The sequence below is a fragment of the Oncorhynchus keta genome, unplaced genomic scaffold (assembly GCF_023373465.1).
Source record: "Oncorhynchus keta strain PuntledgeMale-10-30-2019 unplaced genomic scaffold, Oket_V2 Un_contig_23938_pilon_pilon, whole genome shotgun sequence".
Taxonomy (NCBI): domain Eukaryota; kingdom Metazoa; phylum Chordata; class Actinopteri; order Salmoniformes; family Salmonidae; genus Oncorhynchus; species Oncorhynchus keta.
In genome coordinates, this window is record NW_026283641.1 from 44,461 (window position 1) to 64,594 (window position 20,134).

General features: G+C 42.2%; 2 long non-coding RNA genes across 15 annotated transcripts; both read left to right on the forward strand.

Moving 5' to 3' along the window:
* The first annotated feature begins 184 nt into the window (after nucleotides 1-184).
* LOC127921896 (uncharacterized) lies at nucleotides 185-12,403 on the forward strand. 9 transcript variants are annotated; one of them, XR_008109954.1, is made up of 4 exons: nucleotides 185-750; nucleotides 803-906; nucleotides 11,197-11,612; nucleotides 12,256-12,403. It is a non-coding gene; the product is annotated as an uncharacterized LOC127921896 (long non-coding RNA). The 9 variants fall into 9 exon arrangements; XR_008109955.1 differs by having other exon boundaries at nucleotides 11,197-11,560; XR_008109948.1 differs by lacking the exon at nucleotides 12,256-12,403 and adding an exon at nucleotides 11,870-12,019 and having other exon boundaries at nucleotides 11,197-11,560.
* A 1,692-nt stretch (nucleotides 12,404-14,095) lies between these two features.
* Nucleotides 14,096-19,925, forward strand: LOC127921891 (uncharacterized). Of its 6 annotated transcripts, none has more exons than XR_008109886.1 (3): nucleotides 14,096-17,404; nucleotides 17,488-17,963; nucleotides 18,524-19,925. It is a non-coding gene; the product is annotated as an uncharacterized LOC127921891 (long non-coding RNA). The 6 variants fall into 6 exon arrangements; XR_008109888.1 differs by having other exon boundaries at nucleotides 17,488-17,935; XR_008109885.1 differs by lacking the exon at nucleotides 18,524-19,925 and adding an exon at nucleotides 17,993-18,312 and having other exon boundaries at nucleotides 17,488-17,935.
* The last annotated feature ends 209 nt before the right edge of the window (nucleotides 19,926-20,134 follow it).

Consider the following 20,134-nt stretch of genomic DNA (forward strand, 5'->3'; position numbering starts at 1 on the left):
CCAGGACCCCAGTGCACTACTTTCTACCAGGCCCCTAGTGCACTACTTTCTAACAGGCCCCTAGTGTACTACTTTCTAACAGGCCCCTAGTGCACTACTTTTGACCAGAACCTAGTGCACTATAAAGGGAATAGGGTGCTATTTGGGAAGAAGAAGAACCCACATGTACCTCCCACAACACAAACATCCTTTTGAAAGGCAAGAGAGTGAAGCCTTTAGCATGAGTCAACTTCACCTGGGTTTCTGTGAGGCAGACGAGAGAATTGAAGGAGGCCGGTTTATAATCTGTGTCATTGCCAAACATACTGGCCTTTCAGTAACCTTCACATATGAACATTCTATCATTAATGAGGTTAAAGAGATCAGAGGATTTGATTCTGATTCAATAACCCTCATCGATACCCTTAAATCACAAGGGTTATGCAAATATTACAACTATCACCTTTTTTTAGTTCAACAGATCACATTGATGTGCGATTGCTAAGTAAATGTTTTGTAAGCTAAACTGACTTTTACACACACAGCCTACATTGAGCCATACTGGAAATGCATCTCCCGAGGAGAAGGACTGTGAGTCCAGAGGGAGTCATTCCATCAACACCAGCTACAGTGTTTATTGTATTTCAGGTCACACCTGTAGTCAAATCCATGAAGTACAAAGCTGTGTCTCTACCCTGTTCAACTTGTATATGGTCTAGTTGTTATCTACAAAGCTGTGTCTCTACCCTGTTCAACTTGTATATGGTCTAGGTGTTATCTACAAAGCTGTGTCTCTACCCTGTTCAACTTGTATATGGTCTAGTTGTTATCTACAAAGCTGTGTCTCTACCCTGTTCAACTTGTATATGGTCTAGTTGTTATCTACAAAGCTGTGTCTCTACCCTGTTCAACTTGTATATGGTCTAGGTGTTATCTACAAAGCTGTGTCTCTATCCTGTTCAACTTGTATATGTCTTATCCTCAATTATCTACAAAGCTGTGTCTCTACCCTGTTCAACTTGTATATGGTCTAGTTGTTATCTACAAAGCTGTGTCTCTACCCTGTCCAACTTGTATATGGTCTAGTTGTTATCTGCAAAGCTGTGTCTCTACCCTGTTCAACTTGTATATGGTCTAGGTGTTATCTACAAAGCTGTGTCTCTGCCCTGTTCAACTTGTATATGGTCTGTCTTATCCCTTATCTACAAAGCTGTGTCTCTGCCCTGTTCAACTTGTATGTCTTATGGTCTAGTTGTTATCTACAAAGCTGTGTCTCTACCCTGTTCACACTGTATATGGTCTAGGTGTTATCTACAAAGCTGTGTCTCTACCCTGTCATGACTTGTATATGGTCTGTTGTTATCTACAAAGCTGTGTCTCTACCCTGTTCCTCCTTGTCTTATCCTCTAGTTATCTACAAAGCTGTGTCTACCCTGCAACTTGTAATGGTCCAGGTCTTATCTACAAAGCTGTGTCTCACCCTGTTCAACTTGTATATGGTCTATCCTTATCTACAAAGCTGTGTCTCTACCCTGCCCAACTTGTATATGTCTAGTTGTTATCTACAAAGCTGTGTCTCTACCCTGTTCAACTTGTCTTATGGTCTAGTTATCTACAAAGCTGTGTCTCTACACTGCACTTGTATATGGTCTAGTTGTTATCTCAAAGCTGTGTCTCTATCCTGTTCAACTTGTATATGGTCTAGTTGTTATCTACAAAGCTGTGTCTCTACCCTGTCCAACTTGTATATGGTCTAGTTGTTATCTCTACAAAGCTGTGTCTCTACCCTGTTCACTTGTATATGGTCTAGTTATTATCTACAAAGCTGTGTCTCTAGCCCTGTTCAACAGTATATGGTCTATTGTTATCTACAAAGCTGTGTCTCACCCTGTTCAGGGCTTGTCCATGGTCTATTCAATTATCTACAAAGCTGTGTTCTACCCTGTCCAACTTGTATATGGTCTAGGTGCTATCTACAAAGCTGTCTCTACCCTGTTCTTGTATGGTCAGGTGTTATCTACAAAGCTGTCTCTACCCTGTTCAACTTGTATAGTCGAGGTGTTATCTAACTGTCCTCCCTGTCTTATGGTCAGTTGATCTACAAAGCTGTGTCTCTACCCTGTTCAACTTGTCCATGTCTATCCTGTTATCTACAAAGCTGTGTTCTCTACCCTGGCCAACAGCCTCCATGTCTATTATTATCTACAAAGCTGTGTCTCTACCCTGTTCACTTGTATATGGTCTAGTTGTTATCTACAAAGCTGTGTCTCTACCCTGTTCAACTTGTATATGGTCAGGTGTTATCTACAAAGCTGTGTCTCACACTGCCTGTTGTGGGCTTGTATATGGTCTAGGTGTTATCTACAAAGCTGTGTCTCTACACTGTTCAACTTGTATATGGTCTAGGTGTTATCTAACAGCTCCATGTCTCTACCCTGTTCAACATGGCTGTGTTATCTGCAAAGCTGTGTCTCAGCCTGTTCCTTGTCTTATATGGTCTACAAAGTTGTTATCTACGAGGGCTAAAGCTGTCTTACCCTGATCTCAAAGCTTGTCATACTGGTCTAGTTGTTATCTACAAAGCTCCATGTCTTACCCTGTTCAACTTGTCTATGGTCAAAGCTGTTATCTCACACTGCTCTTCCCTGTTCAACAGCCTCCATGTCTAGTTCAATTATCTACAAAGCTGTGTTCTACCCTGCACTTGTACATGGTCTAGTTATCTACAATGCTGTGTCTCTACCCTGTTCAGCCTCCTTGTATATGGTCTAGTTATTTATCTACAAAGCTGTGTCTCTACCCTGTTCAACTTGTATATGGTCTTATCCTCAATTATCTACAAAGCTGTGTCTCTGCCCTGTTCAGCCTCCATGTATATCCTCAGTTGTTATCTACAAAGCTGTGTTCACACTGTTCAACTTAGCCATGGTCTAGTTATCTACAATGCTGTCTCTACCCTGTTCAAAGCTTGCATATGGTCTAGTTGTTATCTACAAAGCCTGTGTCTCTACCCTGTTCAATGATGTACATGGTCTGTTTCTACAATGCTGTCTCTACCCTGTTCAACTTGTATATGGTCTATTCAATTATCTACAAAGCTGTGTTCTCTGCACCTGTTCAACAGTCCATGGTCTTATCCTTATCTACAAAGCTGTGTCTCTACCCTGTTCACTTGTACATGGTCAGTTATCCAGCTGTGTCTCTACCCTGTTCAACTTGTACAAAGCTGTTATCACAATGCTGTCTCTACCCTGTTCAGCTTGTATATGTCTAGTTCAATTATCTACAAAGCTGTGTTCTCTAGCCCTGTTCAACAGCCTCCATGTCTATCCTCAATTATCTACAAAGCTGTGTTCACCCTGCAACTTGTACATGGCTAACAGTTATCCATGTCTTATCTCACCCTGATCTACAAAGCTTGTTCACACTGCACTTATCTACAATGCTCTCTACCCTGTTCCATGTCTTATCCTCAGTTGTTATCTACAAAGCTGTGTTCACACTGCACTTGTATATGGTCTAGTTGTTATCTACAAAGCTGTGTCTTTCCTGTTCAACTTATCTATATGGTCTGTGTTACACTGCAAAGCTGAGGTCTAACAGCCTGTTCCATGTCTTATCCTCAGTTGTTATCTACAAAGCTGTGTTCACCCTGTTCAGGGCTAACAGCCTCCATGTCTATCCTCAATTATCTACAAAGCTGTGTCTCTACCCTGTTCAACTTGTACACCATGGTCTAACAGCCTCCATGTCTTATCTATCTACAAAGCTGTGTCTCTCACAAAGCTTGTACATGGTCAGTTATCACAAAGCTGTGTCTCAGCCTCCTTGTCTTATCCTCAGTTGTTATCTACAAAGCTGTGTTCACACTCTAGCCCTGTTCAACTTGCCCATGTCTAGTCCTCAATGATCTACAAAGCTGTGTTCACACTGTTCAGCCGACTACAGTATCCATGTCTATCCTCAATGATCTACAAAGCTGTGTTCACCCTGTTCACTTGTATATGGTCTAGGTTATCTACAAAGCTGTGTCTCTATCCCCTGATCTACAAACTTGTACATGGTCTAGTTATCTAGGGCAACAGCCTGTGTCTTATCCTCAATTCATCTACAAAGCTGTTTCACACTGCTGTGTCTCTATCCAGCCTCATGTCTTATCCTCAGTTATCTACAAAGCTGTGTCTCTATCCTGTTAGCCGACTTGCCTCCATGTCTATCCTCAATGATCTACAAAGCTGTGTTCACACTGCACTTGTATATGGCTCCATGTCTTATCCTCATTATCTACAAAGCTGTGTTCACCCTGCACTTAGCCTTGTAGCCTCCATGTCTTATCCTCAATTATCTACAAAGCTGTGTTCACCCTGTTCAGGGCTTGTCCATGTCTATCCTCAATTATCTACAAAGCTGTGTCTCTACGTAGCCTGTTCAACAGCCTCCATGTCTTATCCTCAATGATCTACAAAGCTGTGTTCACTGCCTGTCCGTGGGCTAACAGCCTCCATGGTCTTATCCTCAATGATCTACAAAGCTGTGTTCACCCTGTTCAACTAACAGCATCCATGGTCTTATCCTTATCTACAAAGCTGTGTTCACTGCCGTGTTCAACAGCCTCCATGTCTTATCCTCAATTATCTACAAAGCTGTGTTCACCTGCTGTAGCCGAGGGCTAACAGCCTCCATGTCTTATCCTGTTATCTACAAAGCTGTGTTCACCCTGTTCAACTTGTATATGGTCTAGTTGTTATCTACAAAGCTGTGTCTCTACCCTGTTCACTTGTATATGGTCCAAAGCTGTGTCTCTACCCTGTTCAACTTGTATATGGTCTAGGTGTTATCTACAAAGCTGTGTTCACCCTGTTCACTTGTAGGGCTAACAGGTCCATGTCTTATTATCTACAAAGCTGTGTTCACACTGTTAGCCGAGGGCTAACAGCCTCCATGTCTTATCCTCAATTATCTACAAAGCTGTGTTCACCCTGTTCAACTTGCCTCCATATGGTCTATCCTCAATTATCTACAAAGCTGTGTTCTCTACCCTGTTCAACAGTATCCATGTCTTAGTTCAATGATCTACAAAGCTGTGTTCACCCTGCACTTGTATATGGTCTAGTTGTTATCTAACAGCTGTGTCTCCCTGTCTATATCCTCAATTATCTACAAAGCTGTGTTCACCCTGTGCACTTGCCATGGTCTAGTTATCTACAATCCATGTCTTATCCTCAACTTCTATAAAGCTGTTGTTATCACACTGCTGTGTCTCTACCCAGCATCCATGTATATGGTCAGTTGTTATCTACAAAGCTGTGTCTCTTCCCTGTTCAACTTGTATATGGTCTAGTTGTTATCTACAAAGCCTCCATGTCTTATCCTCAATGTACATGGCTGTTATCACAATGCTGTCTCTACCCTGTTCAACAGCCTCCATGTCTATCCTCAATTATCTACAAAGCTGTGTCTCACACTGCAACTTGCATGGTCTAGTTAACAAGCTGTCTTATCCTCAATGATCTACAAAGCTGTGTTCACACTGCACTTAGCTGTGAGCTAACAGCCTGTTCAACATGTCTTATCCTCAATGATCTACAAAGCTGTGTTCACACTCTACCCTGTTCAACTCCATGTCTTATCCTCTAGTTATCTACAAAGCTGTGTTCACCCTGCACTTAGCCATGGCTAGTTATCAGCCTCCTGTCTTACCTCAATGTTCAAGCTGTGTTCACACTGCTGTAGTTGTTATAACAAAGCTCCATGTCTTACCCTCAACTTGTATATGGTCTAGTTGTGATCTACAAAGCTGTGCTCTACCCTGTTCCACTTGTACATGGTCTAGTTATCTACAATGCTGTGTTCACCCTGTTCACTTGTACATGGTCTAACAGCCTCCATGTCTTATCCTCAATGATCTACAAAGCTGTGTTATCTACAAAGCTGAGGTCTCTACCCTGTTCCATGTCTTATCCTCAGTTGATCTACAAAGCTGTGTTCACCTGCACTTAGTATATGGCTAACAGCCTCCATGTCTTATCCTCAAAGCTGATCTCTAGCTGTGTTCACACTGTATATGGTCTAGGTTATCTACAACAGCTCCATGTCTTACCCTCAACTTGTATCTACAAAGCTGTTATCTACAAAGCTGTGTCTCTACCCAGCCTCCTTGTATATGGTCTAGTTGATCTACAAAGCTGTGTTCACACTGTTAGCCAGGGCTAACAGCCTCCATGTCTTAGTTATCTACAAAGCTGTGTTCTATCACTGTTCAACTTGTATATGGTCCAGTTGTTATCTACAAGCTGTGTCTCTATCCCTGATCTACAAACTTGTTACATGGTCTAGTTGTTATCTACAACAGCCTCCATGTCTCTACCCTGTTCAATGATCTACAAAGTCTGTGTTCACACTGTGTCTCTACCCTGTTAACTTGTATATGTCTAGTTCAATTATCTACAAAGCTGTGTCTCACCTGTTCAACTTGTACATGGTCTAGTTATCTAGCCTCCATGTCTCTATCCTGTTCAATGATGTACATGGTCTGTTATCTACAATGCTGTGTCTCTAGCCTGTTCAACTTGTCCATGTCTTAGTTATCTACAAAGCTGTGTCTCTATCCTGTTCAACTTGTATATGGTCGAGTTATCTACAACAGCCTCCATGTCTTATCCTGTTCAACTGATCTACAAAGCTGTGTTTATCTGCAAAGCTGTGTCTAACAGCCTCCATGTCTTATGGTCAATTATCTACAAAGCTGTGTTCACACTGTTCAACTTGTATATGGCCTAGTCTTACTCCATGTCCTTATCTACAAAGCTGTGTCTCTACCTGTTCGAGGGCTAACAGTATCCATGTCTTATCCTCAATTATCTACAAAGCTGTGTTCTACCCTGTTCAGCCGAGGGTACATGGTCCATGTCTTATCCTTATCTACAAAGCTGTGTCTCATGTAGCCTGGCCAACTTGTCCATGGTCTAGTTGTTATCTACAAAGCTGTGTCTCTATCCTGTTCAACTTGTATATGGTCTAGTTGTTATCTACAAAGCTGTGTCTCTACCCTGTTCAACTTGTACATGGTCTAGTTGTTATCTACAAAGCTGTGTCTCTATCCTGTTCAACTTGTACATGGTCTAGTTATCTACAATGCTGTGTCTTTTCAGTTGGTTGATGAAATGAAACCTTTCTGCTAGTTTCTTATTTCTTATCTCTACTTTCATCATCTCTCTAAGCTGACATTGAATTGTTTTAAGATGTCATACTATGGATCAATTAGCTTTAGAATTTTAGATTGCCTTTAAGTCACCTAAAAAAATATAAAACAATTATTTTTTGAAAATATTGAATTTGGCCTTTACTACTGAAGTTTAAGAAACACATTGAATAACACATTCATAAATGGCCCAAAATACAGTCAAAAAATGTATCATAAGAAACATTGTCTTGAAGTGTCTGTCCTATATCTTACAGTAGGATAAACAGTATAATAAAGCTCAGGAATAATAATAATAGATATTTTGTACACATTTATCCCCTTTTTGGTTAGGCACCAAACTACCTTCATACTTGCATTCATTTATTATTATTATTATTTTTTACATGTGTCAGTCATTGTGCCCTCGAGCAAGGCACTTAACCTCAATGGCTCCAGGGATGTCATTAATGTCTGACCCTGACTAAAGACTCTAGCTCTCTGTGGGTGTTGAGATATTCCAATGAATACCAGGCCTGGATACCAGTTCAGCAATGAAGATGGTGACTGAATTAAAGAACTTTGCGTCATCTTCCAAAATATAGTTTGGTGCGTCATGGGTGACTCATTTGTAACAGGTTTCAGTAAATAATTTTTGGTAGCATTTCTATGTTGAAGATTAAAACATAATTTGCCGTGCATTTCCCCCACATTCCATTCAGTTCGCTTTATTTTTTATAATATATTACACTTGCTCTTTCTTGAATAAAGCCTCCATTTCTTTTCCCCCTCCCCTAATGTATTCTGTGCCTCTACGGTTTATTGCTGTCTGTACTCGGAGTCCCTCTAATTCCTTTGTTAATAGAATTTATTTTGACCTTGCTTTTGTTTTAGAGATGAGTACTGAATTGCATGGCATCTAAAGGCACATTTCCATGTCCCATTCAAATAGGGGGACCTGCTGTACCATGTTATGTCAGGAAAAGTCAGTCAATCCTCCTGGTCTAAAAGCTGTCATCCAATAGGCTTTGATTACATTTCCAATATCCTCCATGTGGAAATTCTGTAAGCTGTGAGTAATATTTATGCCAATTATGTGATGGGCTAACCGCATTCTGTCTGCTATCCAATTAACTTTTGATCGAGAATGACAAAGCTGTAGTCACACTGACGCTAGCCGAGGGCTAACAACCTCCATGTCTTATCCTCACTAATCTCCATATTTCCACTAGCATATAGCCAGGGTATTTGTCCATTTCCTTATCCTCAATGATCTAGTTTGCTGTGTTCACACTGCCGTTGAAGTAGGCTGGGCTAAAAGATCCATGTCTTATATAAACAAGATGCTGTACTCCAGGCCACACTGTAAAGTAGCCAATAGGAACTATAGACAGCCCCATGTCAAGAGTTCAAAAATCTACAAAGCTGGTGTTCCCACTGCAGCTATTTCAAGTGCAAACGCAAAGAAGAAGATGAACAGAAAGGCAAGAAGTGATCATCAAAGTGAGTACTACTATTGTGCTTTTATACCTGTCTATAATGTCATGTCTTTTCAAGTGTTCTGAATGAACTGTGACTCCATTCTATGAGCCCCAAAATGACGATCTCCTTCTCTGAATTGCCTTGTGAAACCCGAACACTAAGATGTATTTTATCATGTAGCTTGGCAATGGAATAAGCTTTCTCTCACATTTGGAGAGGTGTGTTGCCGCTTGGAAACACCTGTTAGACCCTCTCACTTCAAACCCTTGTCATTTTGTCTTGTTGCACCGAACCCAATTTACAATAATATTCTTATGTTACTGATTGTATCCAGAGTATTTTTCAGATTTATAAAAGTACAGTAAATGTAAAAAGCACATCAAATCTACAGTGTAATTTCACTTGGAACATTTCAATGTCTTCTCCATGTTGGTTCGTTGTAATTGAATTGAATGTCGATATAGAAACATTGATTAAACCAGTGTGTACCCAGAATGACGTTTGGATTAAGTCTTGTGTCAGGTGTTGAGTCCTCACCTTAAGTTCACAATAGGTGGCCGGGGTAGGCCGTCATTGTAAATAAGAATTTGTTCTTTAACTGACTTACCTAGATAAATAAAGGATAAATATATATTTTTTTAAATAAATCTACCTGATTTTCTTTTCATTGTGCCCTTGAGCAAGGCACTTAACCTCAATTGCTCCAGGGATGCCACTGATAATGTCTGACCCTGTCTAAAGACTCCGGCTCTCTGTGGGTGTTGATATGTCTGACCCTGTCTAAAGACCCCAGCTCTCAATGCGGGGTTGATACAGCTGTGTTCTAAAGACCCCAGCTCTCTGTGGGTGTTGATAATGTCTGACTCTGTCTAAAGACCCCAGCTCTGCGGGGGGTTGATAATGTCTGTAAAGACCCAGCTCTCTGTGGGTGTTGATAATGATCTGACCCTGTCTAAAGACCCCAGCTCTCTGCGGGGTTGATAATGTCTGACCCTGTCTAAAGACCCCAGCTCTCTGTGGGTGTTGATAATGTCTGACCCTGTCTAAAGACCCCAGCTCTCTGTGGGTGTTGATAATGTCTGACCCTGTCTAAAGACCCCAGCTCTCTGTGGGTGTTGATAATGTCTGACCTCCTGTCTAAAGACCCCAGCTCTCTGTGGGTGTTGATAATGTCTGACCCTGTCTAAAGACCCCAGCTCTCTGTATCCTGATAATGTCTGACCCTGTCTAAAGACCCCAGCTCTCTGTGGGTGTTGATAATGTCTCCCTGTCTAAAGACCCCAGCTCTCTGTGGGTGTTGATAATGTCTGACCCTGTCTAAAGACTCCAGCTCTCTGTGGGTGTTGATAATGTCTGACCCTGTCTAAAGACCCCAGCTCTCTGTGGGTGTTGATAATGTCTGACCCTATCTAAAGACCCCAGCTCTCTGTGGGTGTTGATAATGTCTGACCCTGTCTAAAGACCCCAGCTCTCTGTGGGTGTTGGGATATGTGAGAAACACATGTACAAGTGTGAAACAGGACAAATAACAGCAGCTACTATCGTCACCATCTAGTGAGTCTGACCTGAAATAACCCCTGAACATCTCATGACTGATTTAATCATGGCAATTATCTACAGTTTCTCTTTCCCTGGTTGGAAACATGCTAAACTAGATCATCATCATTCCATTCGATAACAATGGACATGTTCTAAAAATATAAGATATTTATCTAAAGAGACATCGGCACATGAGTCACAAATGGCACCTTATTCCCTTAATAGTGCACTACATTCTACCAGGACCCTAGTGCACTACTTTCTACCAGGCCCCTAGTGCACTACTTTCTACCAGGACCCTAGTGTACTAGCTTTCTAACAGGCCCCTAGTGTACTACTTTCTAACAGGCCCCTAGTGCACTACTTTTGACCAGAACCTAGTGCACTATAAAGGGAATAGGGTGCTATTTGGGAAGAAGAAGAACCCCATGTACCTCCCACAACACAAACATCCTTTTGAAAGGCAAGAGAGTGAAGCCTTTAGCATGAGTCAACTTCACCTGGGTTTCTGTGAGGCAGACGAGAGAATTGAAGGAGGCCGGTTTATAATCTGTGTCATTGCCAAACATACTGGCCTTTCAGTAACCTTCACATATGAACATTCTATCATTAATGAGGTTAAAGAGATCAGAGGATTTGATTCTGATTCAATAACCCTCATCGATATCCCCTTAAATCACAAGGGTTATGCAAATATTACAACTATCACCTTTTTTTAGTTCAACAGATCACATTGATGTGCGATTGCTAAGTAAATGTTTTGTAAGCTAAACTGACTTTTACACACACAGCCTACATTGAGCCATACTGGAAATGCATCTCCCGAGGAGAAGGACTGTGAGTCCAGAGGAGTCATTCCATCAACACCAGCTACAGTGTTTATTGTATTTCAGGTCACACTCCAGTCAAATCCATGAAGTACAAAGCTGTGTCTCTACCCTGTTCAACTTGTATATGGTCTAGTTGTTATCTACAAAGCTGTGTCTCTACCCTGTTCAACTTGTATATGGTCTCAGGTGTTATCTACAAAGCTGTGTCTCTACCCTGTTCAACTTGTATATGGTCTAGGTGTTATCTACAAAGCTGTGTCTCTACCCTGTCCAACTTGTATATGGTCTAGGTGTTATCTACAAAGCTGTGTCTCTACCCTGTTCAACTTGTATATGGTCTAGTTGTTATCTACAAAGCTGTGTCTCTACCCTGTTCAACTTGTATATGGTCTAGGTGTTATCTACAAAGCTGTGTCTCTACCCTGTTCAACTTGTATATGGTCTAGGTGTTATCTACAAAGCTGTGTCTCTACCCTGTCCAACTTGTATATGGTCTAGTTGTTATCTACAAAGCTGTGTCTCTACCCTGTTCAACTTGTATATGGTCTAGGTGTTATCTACAAAGCTGTGTCTCTACCCTGTTCAACTTGTATATGGTCTAGGTGTTATCTACAAAGCTGTGTCTCTACCCTGTTCAACTTGTATATGGTCTAGTTGTTATCTACAAAGCTGTGTCTCTACCCTGTTCAACTTGTATATGGTCTAGTTGTTATCTACAAAGCTGTGTCTCTACCCTGTTCAACTTGTATATGGTCTAGTTGTTATCTACAAAGCTGTGTCTCTACCCTGTTCAACTTGTACATGGTCTAGTTATCTACAAAGCTGTGTCTCTATCCTGTTCAACTTGTATATGGTCTAGTTGTTATCTACAAAGCTGTGTCTCTACCCTGTTCAACTTGTATATGGTCTAGTTGTTATCTACAAAGCTGTGTCTCTACCCTGTTCAACTTGTATATGGTCTAGTTGTTATCTACAAAGCTGTGTCTCTACCCTGTCCAACTTGTATATGGTCTAGTTGTTATCTACAAAGCTGTGTCTCTACCCTGTCCAACTTGTATATGGTCTAGTTGTTATCTACAAAGCTGTGTCTCTACCCTGTCCAACTTGTATATGGTCTAGTTGTTATCTACAAAGCTGTGTCTCGACCCTGTTCAACTTGTATATGGTCTAGTTGTTTATCTACAAAGCTGTGTCTCGACCCTGTTCAACATATGGTCTACCCTGTCCAACTTGTATATGGTCTAGTTGTTATCTACAAAGCTGTGTCTCTACCCTGTTCAACTTGTATATGGTCTAGTTGTTATCTACAAAGCTGTCTCTACCCTGTTCAACTTGTATATGGTCTAGTTGTTATCTACAAAGCTGTGTCTCTACCCTGTCCAACTTGTATATGGTCTAGTTGTTATCTACAAAGCTGTGTCTCTACCCTGTTCAACTTGTTCAACTTGTTAAATATTTTATCTAACTGTTATAATTTTAAAGACAATTTTAAAACCTGTGTGTTTCAACAGATTCAGGGCTGCACTCTGACCTAAGGATAGTTCTGGTGGGGAAGACTGGAGCAGGGAAGAGTGCAACAGGAAACACAATCCTTGGGATGGGAAGATGCGTTTAAAGCAGAGGCGTCTCCAGTGTCTGTCACTTCAGAGACTAAGAAGAACATAGGAAAGGTGGATGGGATGATGATTGAAGTCATCGACACACCGGGCTCTTTGACACATCAGTGGATGCAGTGAAGATGAAAGGAGAAATAGACAAGTGTATTGAGATGTCAGTCCCAGGACCTCACGCCTTTCTGCTGGTGATCAGACTGGGGAGGTTCACAGAAGAGGAGAGAACACTGTGAAGTGGATCCAGGACAACTTTGGAGCAGAAGCCTCAAAATACACCATGGTGCTGTTCACTGAGAAGATCAGCTGGGGAGGAAAACAGCTGAGGACTTTGTGAATAAGAGTAAAGAGCTCCAGGCTCTCATCGATCAATGTGGCGGCAGATACCACTTTTTCAATAACGTTAATAGAGTTGACAACCCTCAGGTCAAACAGCTGCTGAAGAAGATGGAGAAGATGGTGGAGGAGAATGAAGAAAAATTCTACACCCATGAGATGTTCGAGAAGGCCCAGGAAATACTGGACTGGGAAAATACTACGGTTGTGAAATTTTTAAAATCGTGGCCTGTACCTTTAAAAATAGTGACAACACCATTATGGATCCCTTTTGTTCTGAATCAGAAAAAAAAAAAAAGAATTGACATGAAAAAAAAGCTCTCTGATCTTCTATGGGGAACGGATAAGATCAGGGATGAGATCAGAGAAAGGGCAGATTTATCGAATCAAGAAAATATAGTGGACTCAGGAGCAAATACAGGTTCTGATGTTCTTGTTTCAACTCCAGCCACCACTGCTACCCCTATCCTAGCCACTCCTACCCCAGCCAGCCCTATCCCATCCTCCTCTATTCCGGCCACCCCTATCCCAGCCTTCACCATGTCATCCACCTTTACAATCACCATTCCACCACTTGCAAATGCATATCTTTATCTGATAGTGGGAGCTGTTGTAGTCTGCATATTTGCAGTATTTGTAGGTCTATCTTTGATGGGTTAGAAGTTACAATAGATGCAGTGCATTCAGAAAGTATTCAGACCGCTTCTCTTGTTCCACATTTTGTTACGTTACAGCCAGTTTCTAATATGGATTAAAAAAAATATTTTCCTCTTCAATATACACACAATTCCCCATAAAGACAAAATAAAAACAGGTTTTTAGAAATGTTTGCAAATGTGTGAAAAATAATATTTACATAAGTATTCAGACCCTTTGCTATGAGTCTCAAAATTGAGTTCAGGTGCATCTTGTTTTCATTTATCATCCTTGAGATGTTTCTACAACTTGATTGGAGTCCACCTGTGGTAAATTCAATTGATTGGACATTATTTGGGAAAGGCACACCTCCGTCTAGATAAGGTCCCACAGTTGACAATGCATGTCAGAGCAAAATCAAGCTATGAGGTTGAAGTAATTGTCCGTAGAGCTCAGAGACAGGATTGTGTCGAGGCACAGATCTGGGGAACGGTACCAAAAACGTCTGCAGCATCGAAGGTCCCCAAAAACACAGTGGACTCCATCATTCTTAAATGGAAGAAGTTTGGAATCACCAAGACTCTTCCTAAAGCTGGCCGCATGACCAAACTGAGCAATCGGGGAGAAGGAAGGGCCTTGGTGAGTGAGGTGACCAAGAACCCGATGGTCAGTCTGACAGAGCTCCTCTGTGGAAATGGGAGATTCTTCCAGAAGGACAACCATCTCTGCAGCACTCCATCAATCAGGCCTTTATGGTAGAGTGGCCAGATGGAAGACACTCCTCAGTAAAAGGCAAACATTTATATTAACATACAATATATTCCTCTTATAATTATAGCATTAACTTTCTCATCAGATCAGTATCTCAATGCATTCTTAGTCTAAATGACTATACATTATAAAGTGTGTAGACCTCCACAATCAACCTGATACCCCAAAATATACAATTTTAGACAAGTCTAAATCAATGACGGGTACAGTTGGCCAACCCCTTTCATTCTTCTGGCGTCTCTTCATTGTCTTCTTCAGATAGCTTCACAGTTCAAAGTGGATGGTCCATGATAATGTCCCAATTCCAATGTGTCACTTGGACCGCCACCACCTTATGTATTTTCCATTTGCTAACCAGTATATCAGCAACATGAGAGAAGTTTAGAACGGATCTCTCTCCATGCTCCTCCACGTGGTCCTGTCGCACTCCTGAGAGAAAAGGCATGAGAGAAAAGGCATGAGAGAAAAGGCATGAGAGAAAAGGCTGTTGATACCTTCAACTGGATACTGTGTGGGTTGCTGGCTCTGACTCAGGTCTCATGGTAGAAGTGGTGAAGGACAGGGCCGTAGTGAACGCCATTGTTGCCATTACGTCACACTGGTTAGAGGGGGTTTGAGGCTCACACTGTTCTAGGCCAAATGATCCCTGCCATGCATCTAGATACCACCTGGGGTCCCTATCGCCAGAACCAGAACAACAGTTTAGTTTAGGGCATTTCTGATTCAAACAGATCAGATGATACAGTGTCCCTTTTAAGTGGAATAAACACCTTCTAGAAAAAAACCTTTCAAGTAATCCTATCTTTCCAACCTGTTGCATTCATTTAGTCTAAATATAAAACCTGTTGCATTCATTTAGTCTAAATATAAAACCTGTTGCATTCATTTAGTCTAAATATAAAACCTGTTGCATTCATTTAGTCTAAATATAAAACCTGTTGCATTCATTTAGTCTAAATATAAAACCTGTTGCATTCATTTAGTCTAAATATAAAACCTGTTGCATTCATTTAGTCTAAATATAAAACCTGTTGCATTCATTTAGTCTAAATATAAAACCTGTTGCATTCATTTAGTCTAAATATAAAACCTGTTGCATTCATTTAGTCTAAATATAAAACCTGTTGCATTCATTTAGTCTAAATATAAAACCTGTTGCATTCATTTAGTCTAAATATAAAACCTGTTGCATTCATTTAGTCTAAATATAAAACCTGTTGCATTCATTTAGTCTAAATATAAAACCTGTTGCATTCATTTAGTCTAAATATAAAACCTGTTGCATTCATTTAGTCTAAATATAAAACCTGTTGCATTCATTTAGTCTAAATATAAAACCTGTTGTTTAACAAATCTAGGACCTTTAAAAACGTTGGTGCGGTCTTATCAGCTTAATATTCAGTACTAAAACATTTACTTGGATCTACTTTAACTTGAAACACTGTTCCACATAATGGAAACCAATTATCATTGTTATATATTCTTGCTTAAATCACTGGTGAAGTTGTAAAAATCATCTCCCATTCTTCTGCACCAAATGTCCCACTGTGTCACTTACAGCCCGCTCGAGCCTAGCGGGCACCACTCGCTTTCACCCGCAGACTAAAACATTTCATTATTAGAGTCTATTCAAAAACCACTAATAACATATTCCCATTCACATACTGTCAACAATCATTACATTTTAAGTTATCAATTGTGATCATGTTCACAGTTCTAAATTAGTCCTTCAATTTCAACTAAACAAGCTGCTAAATCGTTCAGTTGAAATCTTAAAACAAACTGGCTGCTGTATCTAGCTAAGCAAATGTTGGTATAATTGAATTATTGTTTAGTCATTATTCATAAAATTCCTAACAGCAAACCATAGCAATAGTTGAGTTACAATCAGAAACCCAGATTTTAGTAACATAGACCCTATGCCTATAGAAATACCAAGTCAAAATGACAAATCCTGCAAATAGACCAATTATATAATGGTTTGTAGTTTTAACATCTGGCCCATAATAATGACAATTACCAGAAAATAGCCTTAAAGTTCATCCAAGTGTTTCTTTGCAAAGATTTCACATGTGCAAATGGGATTTAGCAGTCGACGAGTTGAATTGACATTCATTGGTTTGGAAACAGATCTGCCGAGTTTAATAAAAGTGGATGTCTTTTCCTTTTCTCCTCGAAGATTATTATTTTGATGGAAAACCTCATTTGGCTTCACGGCAGTATGGTCAGGTCTTCTACTCTAGGGCAGTACGGTCAGGTCTTCTACTCTAGGGCAGTACGGTCAGGTCTTCTACTCTAGGGCAGTACGGTCAGGTCTTCTACTCTAGGGCAGTACGGTCAGGTCTTCTACTCTAGGGCAGTACGGTCAGGTCTTCTACTCTAGGGCAGTACGGTCAGGTCTTCTACTCTAGGGCAGTACGGTCAGGTCTTCTACTCTAGGGCAGTACGGTCAGGTCTTCTACTCTAGGACAGTACGGTCAGGTCTTCTACTCTAGGGCAGTACGGTCAGGTCTTCTACTCTAGGGCAGTACGGTCAGGTCTTCTACTCTAGGGCAGTACGGTCAGGTCTTCTACTCTAGGGCAGTACGGTCAGGTCTTCTACTCTAGGGCAGTACGGTCAGGTCTTTTACTCTAGGGCAGTACGGTCAGGTCTTCTACTCTAGGGCAGTACGGTCAGGTCTTCTACTCTAGGGCAGTACGGTCAGGTCTTCTACTCTAGGGCAGTACGGTCAGGTCTTCTACTCTAGGGCAGTACGGTCAGGTCTTCTACTCTAGGGCAGTACGGTCAGGTCTTCTACTCTAGGGCAGTACGGTCAGGTCTTCTACTCTAGGGCAGTACGGTCAGGTCTTCTACTCTAGGGCAGTACGGTCAGGTCTTCTACTCTAGGGCAGTACGGTCAGGTCTTCTACTCTAGGGCAGTACGGTCAGGTCTTCTACTCTAGGGCAGTACGGTCAGGTCTTCTACTCTAGGGCAGTACGGTCAGGTCTTTTACTCTAGGGCAGTACGGTCAGGTCTTCTACTCTAGGGCAGTACGGTCAGGTCTTCTACTCTAGGGCAGTACGGTCAGGTCTTCTACTCTAGGGCAGTACGGTCAGGTCTTCTCTCTAGGGCAGTACGGTCAGGTCTTCTACTCTAGGGCAGTACGGTCAGGTCTTCTACTCTAGGGCAGTACGGTCAGGTCTTCTACTCTAGGGCAGTACGGTCAGGTCTTCTACTCTAGGGCAGTACGGTCAGGTCTTCTACTCTAGGGCAGTACGGTCAGGTCTTCTACTCTAGGGCAGTACGGTCAGGTCTTCTACTCTAGGGCAGTACGGTCAGGTCTTCTACTCTAGGGCAGTACGGTCAGGTCTTCTACTCTAGGGCAGTACGGTCAGGTCTTCTACTCTAGGGCAGTACGGTCAGGTCTTCTACTCTAGGGCAGTACGGTCAGGTCTTCTACTCTAGGGCAGTACGGTCAGGTCTTCTACTCTAGGGCAGTACGGTCAGGTCTTCTACTCTAGGGCAGTACGGTCAGGTCTTCTACTCTAGGGCAGTACGGTCAGGTCTTTTACTCTAGGGCAGTACGGTCAGGTCTTCTACTCTAGGGCAGTACGGTCAGGTCTTCTACTCTAGGGCAGTACGGTCCAGGTCTTCTACTCTAGGGCAGTACGGTCAGGTCTTCTACTCTAGGGCAGTACGGTCAGGTCTTCTACTCTAGGGCAGTACGGTCAGGTCTTCTACTCTAGGGCAGTACGGTCAGGTCTTCTACTCTAGGGCAGTACGGTCAGGTCTTCTACTCTAGGGCAGTACGGTCAGGTCTTCTACTCTAGGGCAGTACGGTCAGGTCTTCTACTCTAGGGCAGTACGGTCAGGTCTTCTACTCTAGGGCAGTACGGTCAGGTCTTCTACTCTAGGGCAGTACGGTCAGGTCTTCTACTCTAGGGCAGTACGGTCAGGTCTTTTACTCTAGGGCGATACGGTCAGGTCTTCTACTCTAGGGCAGTACGGTCAGGTCTTCTACTCTAGGGCAGTACGGTCAGGTCTTCTACTCTAGGGCAGTACGGTCAGGTCTTCTACTCTAGGGCAGTACGGTCAGGTCTTCTACTCTAGGGCAGTACGGTCAGGTCTTCTACTCTAGGGCAGTACGGTCAGGTCTCTACTCTAGGGCAGTACGGTCAGGTCTTCTACTCTAGGGCAGTACGGTCAGGTCTTCTACTCTAGGGCAGTACGGTCAGGTCTTCTACTCTAGGGCAGTACGGTCAGGTCTTCTACTCTAGGGCAGTACGGTCAGGTCTTCTACTCTAGGGCAGTACGGTCAGGTCTTCTACTCTAGGGCAGTACGGTCAGGTCTTCTACTCTAGGGAAGTACGGTCAGGTCTTCTACTCTAGGGCAGTACGGTCAGGTCTTCTACTCTAGGGCAGTACGGTCAGGTCTTCTACTCTAGGGCAGTACGGTCAGGTCTTCTACTCTAGGGCAGTACGGTCAGGTCTTCTACTCTAGGGCAGTACGGTCAGGTCTTCTACTCTAGGGCAGTACGGTCAGGTCTTCTACTCTAGGGCAGTACGGTCAGGTCTTCTACTCTAGGGCAGTACGGTCAGGTCTTCTACTCTAGGGCAGTACGGTCAGGTCTTCTACTCTAGGGCAGTACGTTCACGACTTAGTTTTTATTGAATTTTTTCCAAGAAATGTTAGTCTCACCCTATTCGATTTGTCTTCGTTTGGGATCCTGTATCCGTCTGCCGGCCCCATCTGGAGGAGCCTGGGAGGGTTGCCTTGAATCACACCTAGAGTGATTCCCATGCACGGTTGACCCTGGTCCCCAGGAGTCGTCAGCAGACAGAGATAAGGATCCCATCCTTAATGTTGTGGAAAATTCTTTATTAAGTGAGAGAGACTTTGTTAAACCCCCCGGATAAATTTCTCAGATGCAAAGACGATTAGAAACAAAGAGATGTGTTATACTCCTACAGGCTATCTTTATCTCAGGTTACAAACACCAACTCATTCTAGGTTTTATCACCAAGCAATCATAAATACATTTTTAGCACCCAACTAAGTCACACTCACAGAAGAAGAGAGTTCTCATCAAAGCAATTCGATCCACAAACAGTATTAAATCATCATCTTGTATTTTTCTACCATAATGGGGAGAAGGTTCACCTTCCAACAGGACAACGACTGTAAACACACAGCCAAGACAACGCAGGAGTGGCTTCAAGACAAGTCTCTGAATGTCATTGAGTGGCCCAGTCAGAGCCTGGACTTGAACCCGATCTAACGTTTCTGGAGAGACCTGAAAATAGCTGTGCAGTGACGCTCCCCATCCAACCTGACAGAGCTTGAGAGGATCTGCAGAGAAGAATGTGAGAAACTCCCCAAATACAGGTGTGCCAAACTTGTAGCATCACACCCCAAGAAGACTCAAGGCTGTAATGTGGTCCTTCTGTGGCTCAGTTGGTAGAGCATGGCGCTTGTAATGCCAGGGTAGTGGGTTCGATTCCGGGACCACCCATACGTAGAATGTATGCACACATGACTGTAAGTCGCTTTGGATAAAAGCGTCAGCTAAATGGCATATATTATTATATAATCGCTGTCAAAGGAGCTTCAACAAAGTACTGAGTAAAGGGTCTGAATACGTATTGAAATGTGATGTTTCAGTGTTTCTTTTTATACATTTGAAAAATAATCTACACAACTGTTTTTGCTTTGTCATGAAGAGTGCATTGTGTGTAGATTGATGAGGAGGAAAAACAATTTAATCCATTTTAGAATACGGCTGTAACGTA